Source organism: Arvicanthis niloticus, chromosome 5, assembly GCF_011762505.2.
Source record: "Arvicanthis niloticus isolate mArvNil1 chromosome 5, mArvNil1.pat.X, whole genome shotgun sequence".
Lineage (NCBI taxonomy): Eukaryota > Metazoa > Chordata > Mammalia > Rodentia > Muridae > Arvicanthis > Arvicanthis niloticus.
The window spans coordinates 17,062,458-17,085,933 of NC_047662.1; the positions used below are offsets into that span (position 1 = coordinate 17,062,458).

At 44.9% G+C, this 23,476-nt stretch overlaps 1 long non-coding RNA gene across 1 annotated transcript in view; it reads left to right on the top strand.

Annotated features, from left to right (window-relative positions):
* Positions 1–5,569: 5,569 nt before the first annotated feature.
* The window catches only part of LOC143442194 (uncharacterized), a 28,046-nt gene continuing 10,139 nt past the window's right edge, over positions 5,570–23,476 (top strand). The window contains exons 1-2 of the long non-coding RNA XR_013110204.1: positions 5,570–5,845; positions 8,029–8,153. This is a non-coding gene — a long non-coding RNA (uncharacterized LOC143442194). The remainder of the gene's footprint in view (positions 5,846–8,028; positions 8,154–23,476) is intronic.

A 23,476-nucleotide genomic window follows, 5' to 3' on the forward strand; every position in this document is an offset into this window, starting at 1 on the left:
GATTTTCTCGGGCATTTGTTCATAGGAACAGAAAGCTGAGGGATACATACTGACTACCCTGGCATCAGGTCAGGTCACATTTGTGGCTGTGTGTGTTATGTTAATTTGGGCCTCCAAATTTGTTTGCATGAGAATACGCACATCCTCACGGAAGACACTGATGGTCCCTGCCCTGAGTTGGTTCTGGTTGGTAAGTAAAGTTGCCAGCAGCCAATGGCTGGGGCAGGACAGACTTGGGAGTGGGACCTTTAGGATTCCCAGGAGAGGGACCAGAGGAGAGAGAGGAAAAAGATCCACCAAGCCTGGAGAAGCAGAGGAAAGACTCCATGCCTGAGAAGGTGCGGGCAGAGAGCACATCTGCCATGTAGGAGCCAGGGATCACAGCCCAAGAGGGCTGCCCGACTGGGCCAAGGCAGCAAAGATGGAATATAGGATTCAGTAAATAATGACTTGGGAATATCAGAGGGAGGTAGATTAGCCACATGGCGGTTAGGAGGTGGCTCAGCCATTGAGCTGTTTTAGGCATATAAAAATATTAAAGGTTGTGTGTGTCTTTTGTTTGAGAACCCAGAACATTGGGGCGGCTGGTGAGGAATGCGCCACCGCCGGGATCAATTTATGTATTTAATTGGGTACTACTACACACAATTATCTATAAAATCAATTTGGGAGCTGTTGTAAAGCAGTTTTCTCCATAGTTAAACCCTTCCATCTTGGCGGGAAACACACACACACACACACACACACACACACACGGAAAATTATAGTCGTGACCATTTTTGTTGTGACTGCTGATAAAGTAAGCCCTAGAGTAGCAGCATGGTCATCAGGATCCCCTAGTTGATGGATGACCTATAGTGTAGTCAGGGGACTCTGCAAGGTGAGTGTTTTTCTCCAGTTCTTCCCGTCCATCACACAGGCCATCCCTGCCTCCTGTCATGAATACCTGCTTTTCAGGGAGATGGCTCAGCGCATAACAAGGCTCACCAACCATGCTGACAGCCTGAGTTCCATCACTGGTGTTGTGGTAAATATTAATTGGGGGTTTCTAACCCATTCTTGATCATACAGTTCTCAAATAAAAGACACAAAAACCTGTATAACAAACCTTAAAGCACTAGAGCTGGACAGATATCAACTCTCTGTTATTTTATCTGCTTCCCTGTCAATAACTCTGTGATATAACTTGCCATGTTCCACCTGGGATTGCTCTTGCTCCAACTGGCTGGCCCTCATGGCCATGTTATGGCTCACCTACCTCATGGTGTCTTCTCTCTCTACCTCTCTCCTCTCCTCTGCCTGGTCTCTCCTCAGACCCAAGCTGGGAACTAAAGCTCTGCCTGTCTTTCTTCTGCCTAACTACAGGCTGTAGGCATCTTTATTCAACCAATAGTTTTAAATTAAGGAGCAAGGTTACATAGCATCATTTGGTGTATGTGAGGAGCTGCTCATTGGGAAGAGCCACATCTCGAGAAACCAGTATTTAGCATTAGAATACAAGCAGCATCAGGACCAACCCAATACACGCTGGAACCTATGGTGGAGGAAGAGAAAGGACACCCACAAGTTGTTCTCTGACCTTAAATAAATACATACACTGTGGCCATAAATACATAAATACATAAATACACTGTGGCCCCCTCAAAAATTGTTGGGAGCCAACTCCTAGCAGAAAGTGGCTATCATCTTTGCACCCATCTCCAGCCATATACCCTGACAAGAGATTTGTTTTTTTCAACAGCCTACAACAGCTGAGCACACTCTGATAAATATCTTGTTTTTCCCACATATCTTGTTTTGCTGTTTAGTGCCCCCAGCTGCAAGGCACACGTGGTAAAGTGTCTTCAGCTACATTTCCCTGCTTTTGCTTATATATACCCAGGATTTCCTTTCAGTAAAGGGGACTTGATCACACACCCTGTCTTGTCTCCATTTTTCACATCTCTTGCTCCTCCATCCCCACTCTCTCTCTTGCTAGACCCTGTTGTCTGATCCCCTTGGACTGGAGCATTTAGCCCCAAGTGTGGAGCAGTGTGGTCCTCAACATCTTGGCACTCACTGTTGGAGCTCCAGTAAGCAGGATACAGTGAAGGACACCGTGGGAATTAGAAGTGCCCATTTTCACTCCTGTGCTGGAGAACCTGTTGGCTGAAGGAGCTGGCTTGGTCTTGGTGCTCAACTCGAGGCAACAAGAACGAGAAACCAGGTGGGGGACCTTACTGGAAGAAGGATCTGCCGAAAATTCAGAAGTAAAACGAAGGTGATCACCGTGGGAATCTGCCGCCTTGAGAAAGGTAAGTCATGATAATAAAAATGGGGCAAGAAATAAGTCAGCCTGAACTCAATTCTCTGTTTTTGTTTTGTTGTTTGCTGTTCACATGTGTCAGTTGTCTGCTTTTGTTTCGTTGTTTGAATGCTGTGTTTCATGTTCAAAAAAAAAAAAAAAAAAACGCATATAGCCAAAATTGGAATCCAAAATATGATCAAAGGTTGATGATGATTTGTTAGAGTCAGACTAGGAAGACCTAGATAGAGGAAGAGGCATCCAAACATTATGACCCTGAATGGTCCTCTTCCCGAAGACCCTCTTTCCCTGTGTGTCTCCACCTCCAGATGCTCCTGCTATGGAGATGGTGGTGGTAGATCCCAGAGTTACAGGACAAAATTTCTCTCCTTAAACAACAAATAGAGTTAGAAAAAGAGTATCAGGACTTAATTAATCAGCTACAAAAATTAAAGACAGGGAAGAGAGGTCTCAAGAGGGAGAGGAAAATTCCCCCGTCTCCTTGTGTTCTTCAACCGGGAGTCCAAAGACAGTCCCTGTCTTCTAGCTTTAGTTTAGTCACAAATCAGCAAGAGGAAGAAAGCCTGAGGCTTTCCCTGTATCAGAGACCAAAGACACTCAAGTGGTTGCTTGGAGACATCACACAGGGTTTAATTTTCAAATCATTAAAGAATTTTTAAAAATGCAATGTCACAATATGGCGCCACTGTTCCTTTTACTCTCGAAATCTTAGAGTCTGCTGCAGGGGAGTGGCTGACTTCTGGTGATTGGAATACATTAGTGAGAGCAGTTCTTAGCGGTGGTGACCATCTTATTTGGAAATCAGAATATCATGAGAATTGTAAAGAGACAGCTAGGAGAAACATTCAGGCAGGCAATGGTTGGTCCTTTGATGCCTTAGTAGGAGAAGGGCAATTTGCTTCTAGTAATAACCAGATGCAATATGACCCAGGCTTATTCGCTCAAATTCAAAATGCAGGCATGAAGGCTTGATGTAAACTCCCGGTAAAGGGAGACACTGGTGTGTCTTTGACAGCAGTCAAACAAGGACCTGATGAACAATTTTCTGATTTTGTTCATCAATTAATGACAACAGAAGGGAAGATTTTTGGTAATGCAGAGGCAGGTGTAGATTATGTGAAACAGCTTGTATATGAAAATGCTAATCCTGCCTGCCAAGTGGCCATTAGACCCTACAGGAAGCAGACAGACCTCACTGGGTACATCAGACTCTATTCTGACATAGGGCCCTCCTACCAACAGGGCTTAGCTATAGCAGCTGCCATAAAAGGACAATCAGTAAGAGATTTTTTGGCAAGTAAAGATAAAAAGGCCTGTTTAAAATGTGGCAAGCCTGGACACTTTGCAAGAGATTGCAAGGCAGAAAATGAGTTAACCCAGAGACAGCCCAGAAAAAAACCTGGGCTATGCCCACATTGCAAACGTGGAAGGCATTGGGCTAATGAACGTAGGGCCAAGACAGATGCACAAGGAAACACCCTTTCCCATAATCAGGGAAACAGGAACAGGGGCCAGCCCCAGGTCCTGAACCAACACAAGCCAAGACAGGCTTATGGGGCAGTTTCATACCAGCAAACAACAACATCCCCTTTCTGAACTTAGTGGAGCAACACCAAGAAGCACAGGACTGGACCTCAGTTCTGCCACCTATATAGTATTAACCCCAGAAATGGGACCTCAGACCTTAACCACTGGAGTATTTGGACCATTCTATCCAAATGTGTTTGACCTGATAGTGGGAAGAAGCAGTGCTACTATGCAGGGACTACAAACTTTTCCTGGAGTTATAGACAATGATTATCAAGGTGAGATTAAGGTAATGGCCAAGGCAATACAGAATATAGTCACCATTCCTACAGGAAGGAGGATAGCTCAACTATTGTTACTTCCATTGTTTCCTACTAATCACAAATATAAGAGTCCTAAGAGAGGGGATCAAGGCTTTGGTTCCTCTGAAGCATACTGGGTACAGCCTATAATTAAACAAAAACCTATGATGACAATATGGCTTGATGGAAACGCATTCCAAGGCTTGGTTGATACAGGGCCTGATGTGACGATTATAAAACAAACTGATTGGCTCACCACCTGGCCTCTGACCCCAACCTTCACCAATTTAAGGGGTATTGGCCAAAGTCAAAACCCACAACAAAGCTCTAAGGTGCTGACGTGGAAAGATAAAGAAGGAAATACAGGGAATATACAACCCTATGTCATCCCAGGCCTTCCCATTAATCTCTGGGGCCGAGATCTGTTATATCAGTTGGGATTGATTATGTGCAGCCCTAATGAAGTAATCATGGCTCAAATGATAAACTCTAGATTTTCCCCAGGGAAAGGATTAGGAAAAAGTGAAGATGGGATTACTCATCCCATTGAGGTCCATGGTAACACTGGAAGAAGAGGCTTGGGGTATTTTTGATGGGGGCTACTGATTCAACTGCACCCCTAGGGTGTTGTGCTGATCCCATCACCTGAAAGAGGGACTCACTCGTCTGGTTGGATCAGTGGTCCCTAACCACCTAAAAATACAAGCTGCTCAGTTGCTAGTGAAAAATCAATTTGAAAAAATTAAAAAGGGGGAATGGTACCCTACCAAGAGATCCCCCTGAAATTTTAAATTTTTTAACTTTGGATTCTGAAGGAAAATCTACTGCAGATAGATTTTGGTATCCTGATGCCAAAAAAGAATTTTGCAACAAAATTCTGGAAAGACCCATTAACTGGAACCCGGAATGGGCCAGATCCAGTGCTTATCTGGGGAAGAGGTTCTGTCTGCGTATATTCCCAAATGGCAGATGCCACATACTGGCTGCCAGAGAGACTGATTAAACAAATAGATAATAATAACAAATCCAGGGAGAAGAAACCCCCTGAGAAGCATATTTTTTTCTTTGCAGGAAACATGATGTTTGCCTTCAAACTGGAACAGATCAACCAGCATACCTGACTTGGGAAGTTCTCAGTGCAGAAGGAGACATCACCACCTGCACCTCCAGGGTGGCTCTGTTAGACTCTTGGTTCCCCAACTTATGATTTAGTGGGGGTACATTGTTTAGACCCAGGAGAAAACTCATTACCACAGTTACTATAGCTGTCTTTTTGGGTTTGAGACTGACTGGGGCAGGGATGGGGATTTCCTCGCTTGTTTTGTTAAGATCAAAGCTAGGATCAGTTCTGTACTTCTATAGATTTAGAAAGAATGGAATCTGCTATATTGCATTTGTAAAATTCATTCTTCTCCTTAGCTGCAATAGTGCTATACTTTTACTCCTCCAACAGAGGAGGTTGTGTGCTACCCTTTAAAAAGTGTTGCTTTTATACCAACCATTTAGGCATTAAGTCTCTTGTCTCTCAGGTTCATGCTGTTCAACAGACTGATAGCTTTTGTACAACAACAGATAGATGCTATTCAAATAAAACCCATACAGATCTGTTATGTTATTACAGGCTGGAAGTAGGGGACTCTGAAACCTCTGTCATCAAGACAAACGAGGATTAACCCCTAACTTACACGCTAAGCTGGATAGTCAATGACAGGTAAGAGAACACCTCAAGACCCTTGCCCCTAATTGGGAGACCTCACCATCCTAAGACATGAGCTCAACCAATGGCTGTTGAGTATCCAAAGACGGGAAAGGGAGGCTGGGGTCCTTTGTTCCAACTTAAAACAGGCATGGTTTCCATATGTTTTCCCAGCCTTCCCTTTTGAAAAAAAATTAAAAAGGGGCCCTGTTGGGAGCCAACTCCTAGCAGAAAGTGTCTATCATCTTTGCAGCCATCTCGAGCCATATACCCTGACAAGAGACTTATTTTTCAACAGCCTACAACAGCTGGGCACACTCTGATAAACATCTTGTTTTTCCCACATATCTTGTTTTGCTGTTTAGTGCCCCCAGCTACAAGGTGCATGTGGTATCCACGGTTGCAAAGCACATGGTAAAAAGTCCCAAGCGTGAAGCAGTGCGGTCCTCAACAAAAAATAAACAACAACAACAAATATATATATATATGTATATACATATACATATATAAATATGTATGCACATACATACATACATACATACATAAATACATAAATGTAATGACTAAAAGTCATTTGCTTTGTGCTTGGGCCAGAGCTAAAAGCCTTCTAGAACCCCAGAGGCTAGAACCCCTTAACAGCCCTTCTGGTTTGTTTTTGTTTTTGTTTTTTAAACAACTGCTTGGTTCAGGAATACTAAGTAACGAAATACAAAGTTGCACTTCTAAAAAAGCACAGAGCAAAACTTTACACACACACTTTAACTCCACCATCCCTACCCAGCTGTGTCTCTTCGGGGCCACAAAGAACAACCTGTATTCTACACATAACTTACATGAGAGAGAAGGTATGAGAAACTGGGTGGGTGAACAGTCAGAAGAGACTGTTGGACAGTGGTCTGGAAGTTTCCAAAGCACTTCGACTGTCACGGTGCAGAGAGGAACTTCCTGAAGAGGTGTCACTCACAGCCATCCTCACCACATTTGCTCTGTGTTTGCAGGTCCCAGCACTGGCTACTAGAACTTTCTGTATGAGAGAGGGCGCCTTATCCCTGCATGGCCCAGGACTGTGGCTACTGGGCACTTAAAATGTGGCTACTAATGGGGGAATAGCATTCGTTTTAATTAATGTATATTCATGCTTCACTCATTACCTGCGGCTAGTGGCTTCAGTGTGGGACAGTGCAGCTGTGTGACTTGAGTTTTCTAAAACCACATGAAAAGATGCCACAGAGAGATGTCAGACACATTGCCCCCAAGTGTTTAGGTTTCTGTAGTCGGAGTAGAAACACTTTCCCTGTCTCACCACACTCAAAATTTTATCCCTAAAGATCTTTGCATAGCTTAAAATTTTTATATTTTTCTTGTATGAATGTTTTGCCTTCATGTATATGTATTTGCCACATACATTTGTGATTGGTTCCTGTGGAGGTCAGAAGAAGGTACCAGATCCTCTGGAAGTTCTAGGGGGCCTGTGAGCTGCTGTGTGGGTACTGGAAATTGAACCCAGGTCCTCTGCAAAAGCAGCCAGTGCTTTTAACCACTGAGCCATCTCTCCAGGCACTGATCTTCACATAATTTATGTCTCCATTGTTGGGAACAGTGTGACAATGATAGATTTCCTTATAACATATCTATTAATACTGATATGAGTAATATCAATATTATCTATTAAGATAATTTACAGCCCATGGAACTCACCCATTTAATATATATATATATATTATATATATATATATAAATATATAGGATATAAATATATAGGATATAGGAAATAAAGGATAGCACACACACACAGACACATAGATACATCGTTTGCTGCCTTTGCAGAGAACCCATGTTTGGTTCCCAGCACCCACGTTGGGTGGCTCACAACTATCTGGTACTCGGATTTCAGAGGATATGGTCTCTGCAAATACTGTATTCATGTGCAAATACCCAGACACACACACATAACTTAAGATAAAGTAAATCTTTAAAAAAGAGAAGGAGATTACACTTCTAGGCCCAGTGTGGTCTAGTAAGATCACATGCCTGTGACCTCAGCATTTGTGAGGTGGAAGCAGGAAGATCAGGAGTTCAGGGTCATCCTTGGCTACATAGTGAGTTCAAGGCCAGCCTGGATTACATGAGAACCTGTCTCAAGAAACCAAACAACAACAACAAAAATAGAATTCTAAATGGTGTTATTATTTTTACAGAGTTCTGAAGCAGCCCAGTCAACTTGCAGACACTTTTAGCTCCCTGAAAAGAAGCCCAAACAACTGGCCATGTCTCCCCCTCTCCCCCAGCCTGTTCCTCCTGTCTTCAGTTTACCCCCACCCAGGTAAGCATAGTCTCTTCCTAACTTCATGGATTTGCATATCCTGAACAGTTTTGTTTAATGGACTCTTTGCCTGTGTGGTTCTTAATCTCTTTCTCTATCAGCATGTTTTTAAGGTCCATGCATTTTATAGCATCTGCATCTGCATCTGTACTTGGAAAAAAAGTACCTGGAGGTAAGGGCCTGAGGATGTGGCTCGGGTGGTACTCAGAGTATTCAGAGTACTTGCCTAGTGTGCACAGAGCCTCAGGTTCCATTGCCACCAAGGCACAAACCTGGAATGGTGGCACAAGAGATGAGAATTCAAAATTTTAAGGTCAGCTGGGTAAGGGACCCTTTTAGGGTTTCTATGGCTGCAATGGACCATGACCAAAAAGCAAGTTAGGGAGAAAAGAGTTTATTTGGCTTACACTTCAACATCACTGTTCATCCTTGAAGGAAGTCAAGACAGGAACTCAGACAGGGCAGGAACCTGGAGGCAGGAGCTGATGCAGAGGCCAGCCATGGAGGGGTGCTGCTTACTGGCTTATTCCCCGTGGCCTGCTCAGCCTACTTTCTTAAAGAACCCAGGACCATCAGCCAAGGAATAGCTCCACCCACAATAGGCTGGGCCCTCCCCCATCAATCACTAATTAAGGAGATGTCTTACAGCCAGATGTTGTTGTTTTTTTTTTTTTTTTTTTTAGATTTATTTATTTTATTTTATGCCTATGAGTACACTGTAGCTGTCTTCAGACACACCAGAAGATGGCATCAAATTCCATTACAAAGATGGTTGTGAGCCACCATGTGGTTGCTGGGAATTAAATTCAGGACCTCTGGAAGAGCAGTCATTGCTCTTAACCACTGAGCCATCTCTCCAGCCCATTACAGCCAGATGTTATAGAGGCATTTTTTCAATTAAGGTTCCCTCCATTCACGTAACTCCAGCTTGTGTATGGAGTTGACTTAAGACCAACCATCACGGAGCCACCAACTTTTAATGCCAGCACTTGAGGCAGAGGCAGGCAGAACTACATATCCACTTCCAGGCCAGCCAAGGTCATAATTCCAAGGTCATCCTGGGCTACAAAGGGCTATAACTTACATTACATAGGTAAATTATTTTGTACTGCTATTTGAGCTCACTGAGGAGCTGGGCAGCTTCTGCTCCTTTTCAGTCTTAAGCATGTTTGTCTCAGGGTCCTCCAAGGCTCCTTGTTTGGGGCTGGGCTCCCCAACTCTGTAATGGGGAGGGCAGAGCAGCCTGAGAAGGAAAACACTGTGCACAAAGATCATGTTTAGATGCTCAGCTGGACAGTGAAGCTTTTCCAGCAGGCGTGAATGTTGATGATCTGCTCTCCCGTAAGAGTTCCAGCAAAGGGTATGAGAATTTGGGATCTCTGTCATGGACAGGAAGCTCACTCAGGGGCTCTAGTGTCCTGCCTCAGTTTCCCCTTTTAGTTTCTGCTGGAGTTCCCAATTTGATCATCTTTTGTTCTTTCCCTCCCTACCCCTCTCTCTTTGGCTGTTTATTTTATTTTGGCTTGCTGTATACTTAATAATTCACTCATTCAAAGCTGAAAGTATGGGTTCATAGGTCATTCCCCAGGCTGTTCAGAACACCAGGGTACCTGAGATCCTATCTGAATTAAAACCACCACCAACAAAAATCCCTTTAGGGATAAAATTCACCTAACATAAAATTTGCCTTTTAAACTACTTTACAGCGTGCACAGGGTTCAGTGCCTCTGGGTGGGCTTCCACGGGTGGGCAGCAGCTGTCTTAGACAGTCCTTGCTGCTATCACAAAATACCTGAGACCAGGTCATCTATAAACCAGGGCAAGTCTTGGGTCAGGCACAAAAATCATTTTGGTGTCTGACAAGGACCTGTTTCTTACTGGTGGTAGTTTCTTTAAGTCTGCAGTGGCAGAAGGGGGCAGAAGGCTGCCTGTTCTCATTAAACAGTCACAAGCTCCATCCCCCTGCTGTCTGCTTTCTGTAACCATGAGCAGACTTTCTCTCTTTGGGCCTAATGTCCTGTCTCACACTGAATACAAATAAATGTAGTGTGGCTTTTTTATCTTTGGCTTCCTTCCTTGCAGCACAGTTTTTAAGAATTTTCCAGCCAAGAGTTCTGGTGCACCCTTGTAATCCTAATGTCTGGGAGGTAGAGGCAGGAGGACCAGAAGTTCAAGGTCGTCCTCAGTTACAGAGTAAGTCTGAGGCTAGCTTAGGCTACCCGAGACCCTGACTCAGAACATACAAACAGAAAGATCTCTCCCCAGTGTAGCAATGTGCTGTTCTTCATTCTGAATAGCACACTATAGTGTGTGTGTGTATGTGTGTGTATGTGTGTGTGTATGTGTGTGTATGTGTGTGTGTATGTGTGTGTGTATGTGTGTGTGTATGTGTGTGTGTGTATGTGTGTGTGTATGTGTGTGTGTGTATGTGTGTGTGTATGTGTGTATGTGTGTGTGTATGTGTGTGTGTGTATGTGTGTATGTGTGTGTGTGTATGTGTGTGTGTGTATGTGTGTGTGTATGTGTGTGTATATGTGTATGTGTGTGTATGTGTGTGTGTGTGTATGTGTGTGTGTGTGTGTGTATATGTGTATGTGTGTATGTGTGTGTGTATGTGTGTGTGTGTGTGTGTGTGTGTGTGTGTTGAGGGGCAGGAGAATCATGTCTATACAATAGCACACATGGTATTAGACAAGGGTTCTACTTCATTCTCTGCTGAGTCATCTCCCTGGCTTCAGAAGGAAAAATTTTAAACATTTTTGTAAAAGAAAAATTTTATTTTATGTATTATGAGTACACTGTAGCTGTCTTCAGACACATCAGAAGAGGGCATCGGATCCCATTACAGATGGTTGTGAGCCACCATGTGGTTGCTGAGAACTGAACTCAGGACCTCTGGAAGAGCAGTTAGTGCTCTCAACCCCTGAGCCAGCTCTCCAGCCTCCGCTGCACTCCAGAAGAAAATCTTAACTGGACTTCTCTATATAACTAGGACAGAGGTTTGCAAGAATCAGTTGTTACAAAGCCTTCTCCAGGGAAGTCTTCAGGCAGGCACTGACATTAGACACTAGGACAATCCAAAAATAAAATTAGGCCACACTTTACCTTTCTTCTGTATCTTTCTTAACAAGACCCTTCCTCCACACCTTTGCTCAGTGCAGCACGGAAATTTGGTAGCATCTGTGCAGTGGGTTGTCCCTGAGTGGCACCATGAACATGTGCAAATAAACTGCTCTGCTCTCATGAATTTGTGTGTGGGCAGTTAATTTTCAGACCCTGACTGCTGGATTCAAGTCAGAAGAGCCATTTACATGAATAAATTCTCTTCCTTCGCCTGATCCTCCCTCTGTTCCTCCTCTTCCTCCTGCTCCTCCCCCTGCTCCTCCTCCTCCACTTCCTCCTCCTCTTCCTTCTCTTCCACCTCCTGTTCCTCCTCCTCCTTGTTCCCTCCAGCTCTACTTCCTGAGTGCTAAGAGTGTAGATAAGCAGTGTAGATAAGCAGCCGAGGCGGAACCGGTGCCTTTCGAACAATAGGTAAGCGCTCTACCATCTCCACTACATCCTCAGGCCCTTCAAAAATTTCTTTTAAGGGTTAGAGATGTAGTATCTTGGTAGAGCCCTTACTTGGCATGCGAAAGTCTCAGACTCAATTACCAGCATGTGGTGGGGATGGGGTGGGGGGAAGGAGAGGACACACAGCAGAGAAGACTAATGCTCTCAGAGACTCAGGATTCCAAGAATCAGATCCCATAAATTGTCCTCCAACTTTATGTGTGTTTGTATATGTACATAATATACATATACATTAAATAATTTTAATGTAAATAATTATAATTGAAATTAATATATCACAATTACAAATACATAAAATGTAACAAAACAAATTAAACAAAAAAAATTTTTAGCTTTATTTGTTTATTGACAGTGAGTGCCTAGAAGAGAGCATCAGATCCCATCACAGATGGTTATAAACCACCATGTGGAATTGAACTCAGGACCACTGGAAGAGCAGTCAGTGCTCTCAACCCCTGAGCCAGCTCTCCAGCCCCCAACAAAAAAAAGTTTAATTAAATTTTTTAGAGCAGGTTTAGGCTTGTAACAGGTTGAGTGCTAGGGATAGATTTCCCATGTGCTCCCCACTACACACACACACACACACACACACACACACACACGCACACACACAGAGCCACACACCCTTCTCTTTTATTCCCAGCCAGAGTGACACATGACTTCCAGAGGACACATCGCCTCCCAGTGTCCCGAGTATGCAGAGGGCTTGCTCTTGCTGTGGGGCACACTCTGGGTCTGGACAGGCATCTGTCATTGTGTTGATACACGGAGCAGTTTCTCTGCCCTAAAGCCCTCCACCCTCTGATCTATCCATGCTGCTACCACTCCCTGCCCTACCAACTACTGATCTTTCTTACTGTCTACATAGTTTTGTTTTGTCCCCAGAGCATCGCAGTTGGAACTCTGCAGAAGGTGACATAGCTGCAGTGGCATCTTTGCTGGTACAGATATAGTAAAGGTTCTTTCCATGGCTTGATGGCTCCCTGCTTTTCCACACTGAGTAATATTCCATTGTCAATAGGCAATGTGATACCATTGCTTACAGTTTAGACAGCCATGAACAAAGCCGCTATAGACACCCGTGCAGAAGTTCTTGTGTGGACTTCTCAGCTCTTTTGGCTCACTGCCAAGGAGGAAGCCCCCTGGGTTGGGCCTTCAAAGTAAGAAATGCCAAGTGGTGTGTACTACACATCTTTGTCAGAATCTGGGTATGTGTGTTGTCAAGGACCGTGCAAGAGGAACAACAAACCTATTTAAAGTTCACGAAATGCAGCCTACAGATTAGGACAATCACCATGGGTGTCCCTCAAAGAGGCAGAGCCCCAAGGACCACCTCAGTTACCCTGACAGGTTGAAGCTGGCCTTTGACAGTGTGTGTGTATACCCTCGCTCATGCACAGTGCACACGTGAGTACATATTTGGATATATATGTATGTATATGTATTTGGGTATATATGTATATACATATATATCATATCCATGTATACATATTTATGTCTTTGTACATGTATGTACATGCTTATGTGCATACACACATGTGGAGGCCAGAGGTTGAGTTCGGGTCTCTTCATTGTTCTCTAACTTGTTTTTCGAGATAGGGTCTCATTGCTGGCCTGAAGCTCTCCGATTGGCTAGAATGGTTGGCCAGCAGACCCCAGGGATCCTTCTAACTCTGTTTCTTTAGGCCAGCCTGGTCTACAGAGTGAGTCCCAGGACAGCCAGGGCTGTTACACAGAGAAACCCTGTCTTAAAAAACAAACAACCCAAACCATAAAATAGCCAAGGTCAAGTTATATTAAAGAGGCAAAGATGGAAGTATTAGTTGAGAGTTGGGAGTTTCAGGCTAATTTGAGCAACAGAGTGGGACTTTCTTTTTTTATTTTTTAAGATTTATTTATTTATTTATTTTATTTAGGGCATCAGTCCCCATTACTGATGGTTATGAGCCACCATGTGGTTGCTGGGAATTGACCCCTAGAAGAGCAGCCAGTGTTCTTCACAATAGGGTGAAGTTTAAGAAGTCTCTGGTTCTGGAATGGAGGGATGGCTCAGTCATCTATGATTTGAAATCCGATCTTCAGCATAAGAACAGAGAGAAGCCGAAGTGACGCCATGTTAGTTGTGTCTCTGTCCCTGTGGTGAAACGTCTGAGGCCATCAACTCACAAACATGAAGGTTTTCCTTGGCTCATGATTTGGGAGCTGTATCAGTCAGGGTTGTCTAGGGAAACAGAACTGATAGACTGAACCTGTATTGCTACATATCCATATCTAAACAGGAATTACCAGAGTGGCTTACAGACTGTGGTCCAGCTTTTACAAGAATGTCTGTCTACTTATGGAAAGTCCAAGAATTCAAAAGTTGCTCAGCCCACAAGTATGGATGCCTTAAGTCTTCAGTAGACTTTAGTGCCAGTGAAGGAATGGACTTGCCGGTGAGAGTGAGGGCAAGCAGGTAAAGAGCAAGCTACCCGCTTTCACAACCTTTATATAGGCTGCCACCAGAAGGTGTGGCCCAGATTTAAGGTGGATCTTCCCACCTCAAAAGATCTGTATTGCCAGGCAGTGATGGCGCACACCTTTAATCCCAGCGCTTGGGAGGCAGAGGCAGGCAGATTTCTGAGTTCGAGGCCAGCCTGGTCTACAGAGTGAGTTGTGAGTTCCAGGACAGCCAGGACTACACAGAGAAACCCTGTGTAGCCAAAAAAAAAAAAAAAAAAAAAAAAAAAAAAAAATCTGGATTTAGGGTGGTTCTTCCCTCTTCAAATAGTGAAAAATCCCTCACAGGTATACCCAGCCACTTGGGCTTCAGTTAATTCCAGACCTACAAGTTGACAACCAAGAATAGCCACCATAAATCCACCCCTTGTCAACTTGACACACAATCATATCTCCTTATGTCATGCTTAATATCCAAACTAAAATAATCCCAGGTCATAATTATGCCTAATATGATATAACCATTCCACATACAGTGGCAAACGCCTTATATATTTTTAAATAGGTGACAATGTCCCTTTAGGGACATTCTTTTAATATCTCAAAACTTAAATATGATAAATACTGATATTCTCTCAATTGGTATTACATTACATGACAAACCAACCAAGGAAAACATAGATATTTGCATAAACACATTCTTCACAAAATATGACAGAAACACTCATGTCAATTGAAATCCTAGTTTCTGCAACTGGTCATGTGACCTTAGCTGGTGTTTAGAGCTCCCATCCTCTCCTGCCTGATCTCTAGTTCCTCATCCCTCAGAAGGAAGCACGGCAGCCATCTTGGCTCTTTATATGGAGGAGTGACCCATACCTTCATCCCTGACTGGTCTGTGCCTTTGTCATCCTGCATGGACTAGGTTCTTATAGTTTTCCATTGACTTTAATCACAGAACACAGTAGACCCAAGAGATGCCCTGAAGGATCTCCTGCACTCCAGACATGATCCTTCTTACCTCCATTGTGGGGAAGCAATCCAATTTCCCCTTGGTAATCTAAATCAATCAACCCTGCTAACATTGGTATTCTTTTCTTGGCTTGTTACCCAAGGGCATCAGAAGCCCAAAGTGACAAGGAAGTCCCAGCCTCCTGTTCAATGGAATGTTTGTTGTGGCTCCGGGCAGAGACACTCCTCCCTCCTAAGGGTTCTACTGCCTCTCCATAGTGTCACAGGAAGGGGATGAAGCCTTCAACCTGTGGATTTAGGGGGACATCCACGATCTAAACTGGAGCAGTGGCTTCTCGGCAGGAGTGTGACCGAGACACAGCGTGATCAGATGTGTCCTAAAAGGAAACAGCAGTGTCATCCTGAGACGGCGGGCGGGAAACCTCACAACCATTCTGTTGAGCAGCTGGCTGCCTGGACCAGGGGTGGTGATGGAGACAGAGGGGATGCCAGGTTTCATCCCTTTAAAGCAATTGTTTAGTAAGATTATCAGGAGTTGGGGATGATCTCGGACCTGGAGGGGGTGGGATGAGGAGGGTGCACAGGTGTAGCCCTGATCTGTGGACTGTGGATTCCACCCAAGAGGGGCAAGACTGAGGAGCTCGGAGGTGGCAGGCTTTAGACTAGTGATTCTCAACCTTCCTAATGTTGGGACTTTTTGATACAGTCCCTCAGGTTGTGGTGACATCCTGTGGTGGTGTGACTATTTTTAGCAGGTAGGGAGTGGTACTGTTAGGAGGTGTGGCTTTGTTGGAGGAAGTGCGTCACTGTGGGGGCGGGCTTTGAGGTCTCCTATGCTCAGGCTCTCCCCTTTTCGGAAGAGAGCTTCTTCCTCGATGCCTGAAGATGCCAGTCTCTCCTGATTGACTTCAAATCAAGACGGAGAACTCTCAGCTCCTTTTTCAGCAGCACATCTGCCTGCAGGCTGCCATGCTTCCTGCCTTGATGATAATGGACTAAGCCTCTGAAACTGTGAGCCAGCTCCAATTCAGCGTTGGCCATTGTAAGAGTTGCCTTGGTTGTGGCGTCTCTTCACAGCAATGGAAACCCTAAGACACCCTTCCAACTGTAAAATTATTTCATCGCTACTTCCAAAATGTAATTTTGATATTGTTATGAATCGTAATGTAAATATGTGGCACCCTGAGGGGGTCAAGGCCCACAAAGTTGAGAACTGGTACTGACAGCCTTATTTTGAAGCTCAGTTTCTGCAAGGAGAAGGGATCAGGTGGCTCAGAATACCTGTACTTCTGGTTGAGGAGGAGTGGGGCGGAAACCCACCCTTGCTAGAAACCGTCCCCATCTCAAACAGAGGTAGAAACACAGCTCCAGACATTAAGTACCCTATGGTGGTACCCCCAATCTTGGTGTGATGGAGACAGGCAGGTTTCTGACATTGGCAATGAGCCTTGCCCCCCACATCCATGATTATGACACCCTAAAAGCCAGCAGCAGGTGCTGCCCCCCAACACACAAGACCACAGACCACACCCCTACTTAGACCTTTACCCATGCACCCTCCTCATCCCACCCCCTCCAGGTCTAAGATTATCCCCAACTCCTGATAATCTTACTAAACAATTGCTTTAAAGGTGCCTGACATCCCTTTAAATGGATGGCACATGAAGACATCTTAAGTTGTTCTCTGGCATCTACATACATGTGCACACATACACATGCAGAATTTCCAGATTTATCTGAAAGGCAAGTGAATCCTCAGGCTTCTAACAAGGAAACTGAGCTTCAGAAAGGGAAGAACTTTTGCTCACCTACACCCAGCTGACTCCAGTGTGAGGTTCCAGCTGCAGCCTGGCCTATTGCTCCAGTCCCGTGGGGACGACACATAAGTAGGAACCTAGAGAAGGAAGTTGAACCTGGTCCTGAGGCTCCCCAAGGTGAAGAGATTCCAGAGAGGGTCTCAGCAAGGCTGGATTTCAGTGCCCTAAACACTGTCCACCATGGGGGTGGGGGGCTGTAAAGCTCCCCAGCTGGAGAGACAGCTGGAGCCTCTGCCTATGCTTGGCAGCCTGCTGGGTAATTGGTCCTGAGTTTCATACAAGTCCTGGGAGAAATGGCCACAGAGGAACATTCTTTAGAAGTGTTAGTATCAATGCTGTGAGTTGCAATGGGGCTTTGCTCTAGCCCCCAGGGTAGGGGTGGATCACCCCTCCTCTCCACAGGGCTCAGAGTGAGGGGAGGGTGAAGTAAGGAGACCCTTTGCCCCCACATCCACAACTATGAGACCTTAAAAGCCAGCAGCAGGGGCTGCACCCCAACACAAGAGACCACAGACCACACTCCCACTCCATTAGAGGTGGCTGGTCTCACGGTTGGCCTGTCAGAGCCCTCAGAGGCTGTCCTCGTGTTCAAGCCCACCCCCACCCACCATGCCACGCAGAGAGCATTCTGAATTTACAAGATTCTAGGAGACACTTTGCAAGATGCTCACCGGCTCCCTTCCTGCCCAGCACAGACCCAGATAAGCTCTTAATGACCCCAATTCACAGGCCCAGGAAGGTTTTTCAGATTTCAATTTTCTCTCCTTCCTTCCTGAGTCAACACACTGTCAGCTCTCCCTGCCTTTTGCTAAAAGCCCACTGTAGGCCACAGATTGGAGCTGGAATTTACTGATGCAGTTTGTATTCATGGAAACCTAAGCTCACGATTGCCTTCTATTTATATAGCAAGCGGGATTGGCTTTCCAGTTCTTGTTTAATTCTAAAATAAATCTATTGGCAGGTTTGTTTTTTTTTTTAAGCCATCAGAAGCAACATAGCAACCAATCGTCAGTTCAGGTGATGCAGGCGAAGACACGCCAACCTCAGGGACAGGAAAAAACAGCTGTCTAGAATTTGAAAGAGTTTTCTAGAAGTGCATTGCCTTCACGCTCAGTGTCACAGACTGGAATTCACTTCTTTCCAAAATAACCCAAAGATCAGAGAACTTTCCCTTTGGCCTACGATCAGCTGGCAGAGACCTGTTGGGACCAGGGAGCAATTAACAACGTGGGCATTGTTTTCAGGGGATGCTTCCTGCCTGCCGCCCTGATCCCTGGGAAAAAAAATACATAAACAAAATTACCAGGACTCCGTCAACATTCATGAGTTGACAATTGTCTCACAGTACTGGGCTCAACATGTTTCCAGAGACAGTGATGAAGCAGATAAGGTCTGAGAAGGGGAGGGTGTGCATGTATGCATGTAGGTATGTGCATGAATGTATGTGCATGAATGAATGTATGCACAGTGTATGTATTCATGCATGTATGCATGGGCATGAATGTATATGTGCATGTGTGTATTATGTATGTGTGTACGTGTTTTATGTATGCATGCATATATGTGTTTGTATGCATGCATGTATGCATGGGCGTGCTTGTGTGTATGTATGTGTATATCTGTGTGCGTTACGTATGTGTGTATGTATGTATATGTATGTGTGTCTCATTGTGATGTGGAGGTCAGAGGACAACTTGCAGGACTCTGTTTTGCCCTTCCACTGAGTGGGTCCAGGGACTGAACGCAGGTTAAGTTTGGCAGAAAACGCCATGTGAATCATCTTGCTTGCCTGGGACGCATATTTTCAGAGTGATTGCTAACAGCTGAGGTAGGGTGCAGGCAGGAGAAGGAGAGGGATTGGCTCAGTCCAAGAATTGCTGTTGTGCCTCCTCAGGGTTAGAATGAGGAGATGTCTGTCACCTGTCAGGGTCTTTGTGCTGTTAGACACTGGGCAGTGAGTCAGGAACCTCTTCTGCTCCCCACCTCCAGCTGGATTGTCAGACTAGTAATTCAAGTTTGTTCCACACAAGCCCCCTGCAGTAGTGCATAGAGGTATGGGGAGATCTGGGTACAGAATTCGTTCCTTCACAGGTAGAGAAATGGCTAAAGAATAAAAAAAAATATTCTGAGGGGGGCTGGAGAGATGGCTGGACAGTGACGAGCACTGGCTGCTCACGCAGAAGACCTGTGTTCCACTCCCAGCCCCCACATGGAGCTCACAACTGTCTGTAATGGCAATGCTAGGGGATCAGATGTCTCTTCTGATCAGCAGGCCCTGCATGCACAGGTTACACATGCATGCATGCAGGCAAAGCAATCATATAGATAAAATAAAATATTTTTTGAAATGCGTAATGAGGGAGGTTAAGGGATGCAGCTTGGCTGGTAGAGCGGTTAGCTGGCTGATAGAAAGCCTTGGCCTTTATCTAAGCCCTGCATCAAAACAGACATGGTGGCACTCAAGAGGCAGAAGCAAGAGGACCAGAAGTTCAAGGTCATCCTTGGCTACCTAGTGAGTCTGAGACCAGACTGGAATACCTGAGACCTTATTAAAAAGGTTGGGGGACCAGGATGGTCTGCCACTAGCACACAATGTGACAGTGGGAGACATTCTAGAGTTAGCAGCCGGCTGGCAAGGCCCCAACCTGTTCAACCTTGTCTTTTGAGAAATCAGAAAATACAAGTTCACTGTTACCTGTGGCTCCTGTAAAAGACTGAGCATGTGATTGAATTATGAACTCGACCTAGTACACAGCAGGTAAGCAAGAAAATCATTATTGATTTGGAAGGAATCTTTGTTGGTTGGAAGAGGAGAGGCAGGGCTGCAGCTATGTCTTAGGGGACAGCAGGCGCAGAGCAAAATGGTAACAGAGCAAAGAGCCTTGGGTTTCAGGTACTTAACCCTTAAGGGCTGTCATCCACCCAGTTCCCTCCTGAATGGACTGAGCCTGTCTCTCTTCCCCTCCCCATGTCACATGGAAAGAGGCACCAGGTATAGAAAAATGCTAGTCTGCCTCCAGGGACAAACTGGCCACCCATCTGTGTCTTATGGAAAATCATCTCAAGCCACGAGAACAAAACTTCTAAATAAAAGAAAATATATTGCCGGGCGGTGGTGGCGCACGCCTTTAATCCCAGCACTTGGGAGGCAGGGACAGGTGGATTTCTGAGTTCAAGGCCAGCCTGGTCTACAGAATGAGTTCCAGGACAGCCAGGGCTACACAGAGAAACCCTGTATCGAAAAACCATAAATAAATAAATTAATAAATTAAAAAAAAAGAAAATATATTATTCTCCTGGTTAACTAGCCCTAGACTTCTCCAAAAACAGCATCAAAAGCCTGATACCCTTCCTGTCCATAGCAACCAGCATCTCCCCATCCATGTGGTCATCATTCTCTTTCCAGATAAAAAGCCTCAGTTCTTTTTCTTCCTCTTCTTCTTCTTCCTCATCCTCATCCCCTTCCTCCTCATCATCTTCTTCCTCTTCCTCCTCCTCCTTCCTCTTCCTCTCCTTCTCCATTGGCTCAGGTTGTTATGTAACCCAGGACAGACTGGGAACTTACTACAGAGCTGAGAATGGCTAGGCTGGCCTTGAATTCCTGACATTACTGCCTCCTTCTCCTCCCAAACGCTGAGGTTCCGAGCATGCATCATCCCACTTGGACTCTCTTTTTACAATAGTCACTTAGACAAGCTCTGGTCTGGTATCAGCGATATAGCAAGGCAGAAGAGCTGGGCAGGTGTCATTTTAGCTGAGGCTGATGGGCTGTCTCAGTGAAGGAATGAGCGCCTGGTTTGCAATCAAATGCGGAAGCACCAAGATTGGTGTTTGGGGATAGTGTTTTCCAGAAAGCCCCGCTCACGCTGTACTTTGACATGCTTTGACTAGCCTGGCTCTGAGGCCCATACAGTCCTCCCTGGCTCCTGCCCTTGGGATACAGTGCCCACGCTCTGATGTTGGCAGGCTCACCATCATTTCTACTGACCTTTTAGGGCAGGTTACCATCTGCCTGCTCTCTCCTGGCTGAGGTCAGGCAATGCTAGGACAAGGATAGTATTATGGGGTGGACCAACAACCAGAGTGTCCTTAAATGGCTCTGAGCAGGTTCCAGGCCCAGGCACCAGCTCCTGCGTTCGTGTCCACAGGGTCTCCCTCAGGAGAAGCACAGGGGCAAGTGGGATGTGGCTTCTCCTCCATCTCCTCCCATTACTCCCTCTACCTGTCACTGACTGTAGGCTCCCTTACTCTCCAGTAACACCGACGTTTTATTACCCTGCCCACCCCTCTTTCTGAAAGCCGAACTCTCCCTCTTATAGACTCCTTTCTAACTATACACACTCACCCCCACGTAAATACACATATATAAAAAACAGTTAGCACTTGGCAGCCAGGTATGGTGGCCACGCCTTTAATCTCAGCAGTCATGTGCAAAGGCAGGAAGCTCTCCGTTAGTCTGAGAACAGCCTGGTTTATACAGTGAGATCCAGGACAGCCAGGGCTATCTAGGAAGCCCTTGTCTAAAACAAACAAAACAACAACAAAAAAACCCACCACCAACAACAAAATTGGCAGCTGAGGTCACTCACGGGAACATGCAGCATTTGACTTTCTGACCCCGAGTCAGCTCATTGTCAAGTCTCATCCAGTCCCCTGAAAATGCCGTAACTTCATTTTTCTGTACCGCTGAGTAAGATCCCACTTTGCATATGTACCACAGTTCATTTATCTGTTCTTCCACAGATGGGCATCCGGGCTGATTCCACTTCTGGTTACTGTAAATAGAGCAGCAATAAACCGAGTGTCTCTGCAGTGGGATATAGTCATGCATATTCTCAGGATTGTAACAGCGGGGTCATAGGAGATGATATATATGTATCACATATCATATCATATCATATGTATCATATATCATCATATACATCATATATACATCATTATACAATATATAATAGATAATATGTATCACATATTTCATCATATCATATATAATGTCATATTATATCATATATAATATATCATATCATACATCATATATCATATATACCATATACAATCATATATATCATTATATTATGTCATGTATCATTATACCATATCATATATAATGTATATCATATATTTAATAGTTATTTACATCTATATCTATATGTAGTACACATATACACACTTTTTTGTATTTTAAAGAAATCACCGGGCGGTGGTTGTACACGCCTTTAATCCCAGCACTTGGGAGGCAGAGGCAGGTGGATTTCTGAGTTTGAGGCTAGCCTGGTCTACAGAGTTCCAGGACAGCCAGTGCTACACAGAGAAACCCTGTCTCGAAACAAACAAAAACAAACAAACAAGAAATCTCCACTTTACCTGGGCGTGGTTGTGTACCCCTTTAATCCCAGCACTCAGGAGGCAGAGGCAGGAGAATTTTTGTGAATTTGAGTCCAGCCTGGGTCTACAAAGCGAGTTCCAAGACAGCCAGGGCTATGCAGAAAAACTATCTCAAAAAAAAAAACAAGAAAAAAGAAAGAAGGAAAGAAGGAAGGAAGAAAGGAAGGAAGGAAGGAAGGACGGACTCCACTCTGGTTTCTGTAGCATCCACACCAGTTTGCACCTTTGCCTGCAGGGAATAAGGATTCATTTGTTCCTATGTCCCTGCCAACGCCTGTTATCATTTATTCTGATCATTTGTTATCATTTATTCTGATGATAGCTAATCAGTCTGGAGAGATGGGTTCTGAAATCAAGATTAATTTGCATTTCCCTGCTAGCTAAGAATGTTGCAAACTTTTAGAATATCTCCTGCTTTTTCTGATGTTTTAATTTTTGCAGCTCTTAGGAAGAGTCACCTTTTCTGGGCAGGACCCTTTTTGTGTCACTTGAATGTCACTTAAAACATTGGGGCGGAAGAATTTGAAGATGTGATGGAAAGGCTAAGGAAGTTAAACCCGGCTGGCCTTCTCAGGTCCTAGAGGTGGAACCAAGGCGGAGCTTTAGCAACTCTTGCCTCAGTTTCTCCCTATGTTCCCATTCCCCCAATCCCAGCACTGGGCTCTACTTCCTCAGGCTCCCTGGTTCAGCTTGGCTCCAGCACACAAGAGATCCTGACCTGTCAACCTTTTGGACAGCTTCTTAGTTCAGGCTCTGATTGTAAACTTGGTTGGTACCCCTCCTCTTTTTTTTTTTAAGATTTGTGTATGTATGTATGTGTGTATGTATGTGAGTACAGTGTCACTGTCTTCAGAGACACCAGAAGAGGGCATCAGATCCCATTACAGATGGCTGTGAGCCACCATGTGGTTGCTGGGAATTAAACTCAGGACCTCTGTAAAAGCAGTCAGTTCTCTTAACCACTGAGCTACTTCTCCAGCCCCCAGTACCACTATTTGTGTCTGGGGATGAGTCCAGGGAGTAGCTGGACTTGTCGGTTGTGTGGTGGCAAGGCCACAAGCGCACATCTCCATTGATGAACAAAAGAGGAAGCGTCATTTGTGATCTCGCATCCTGGTCATAGGCCAGTGCTTCATC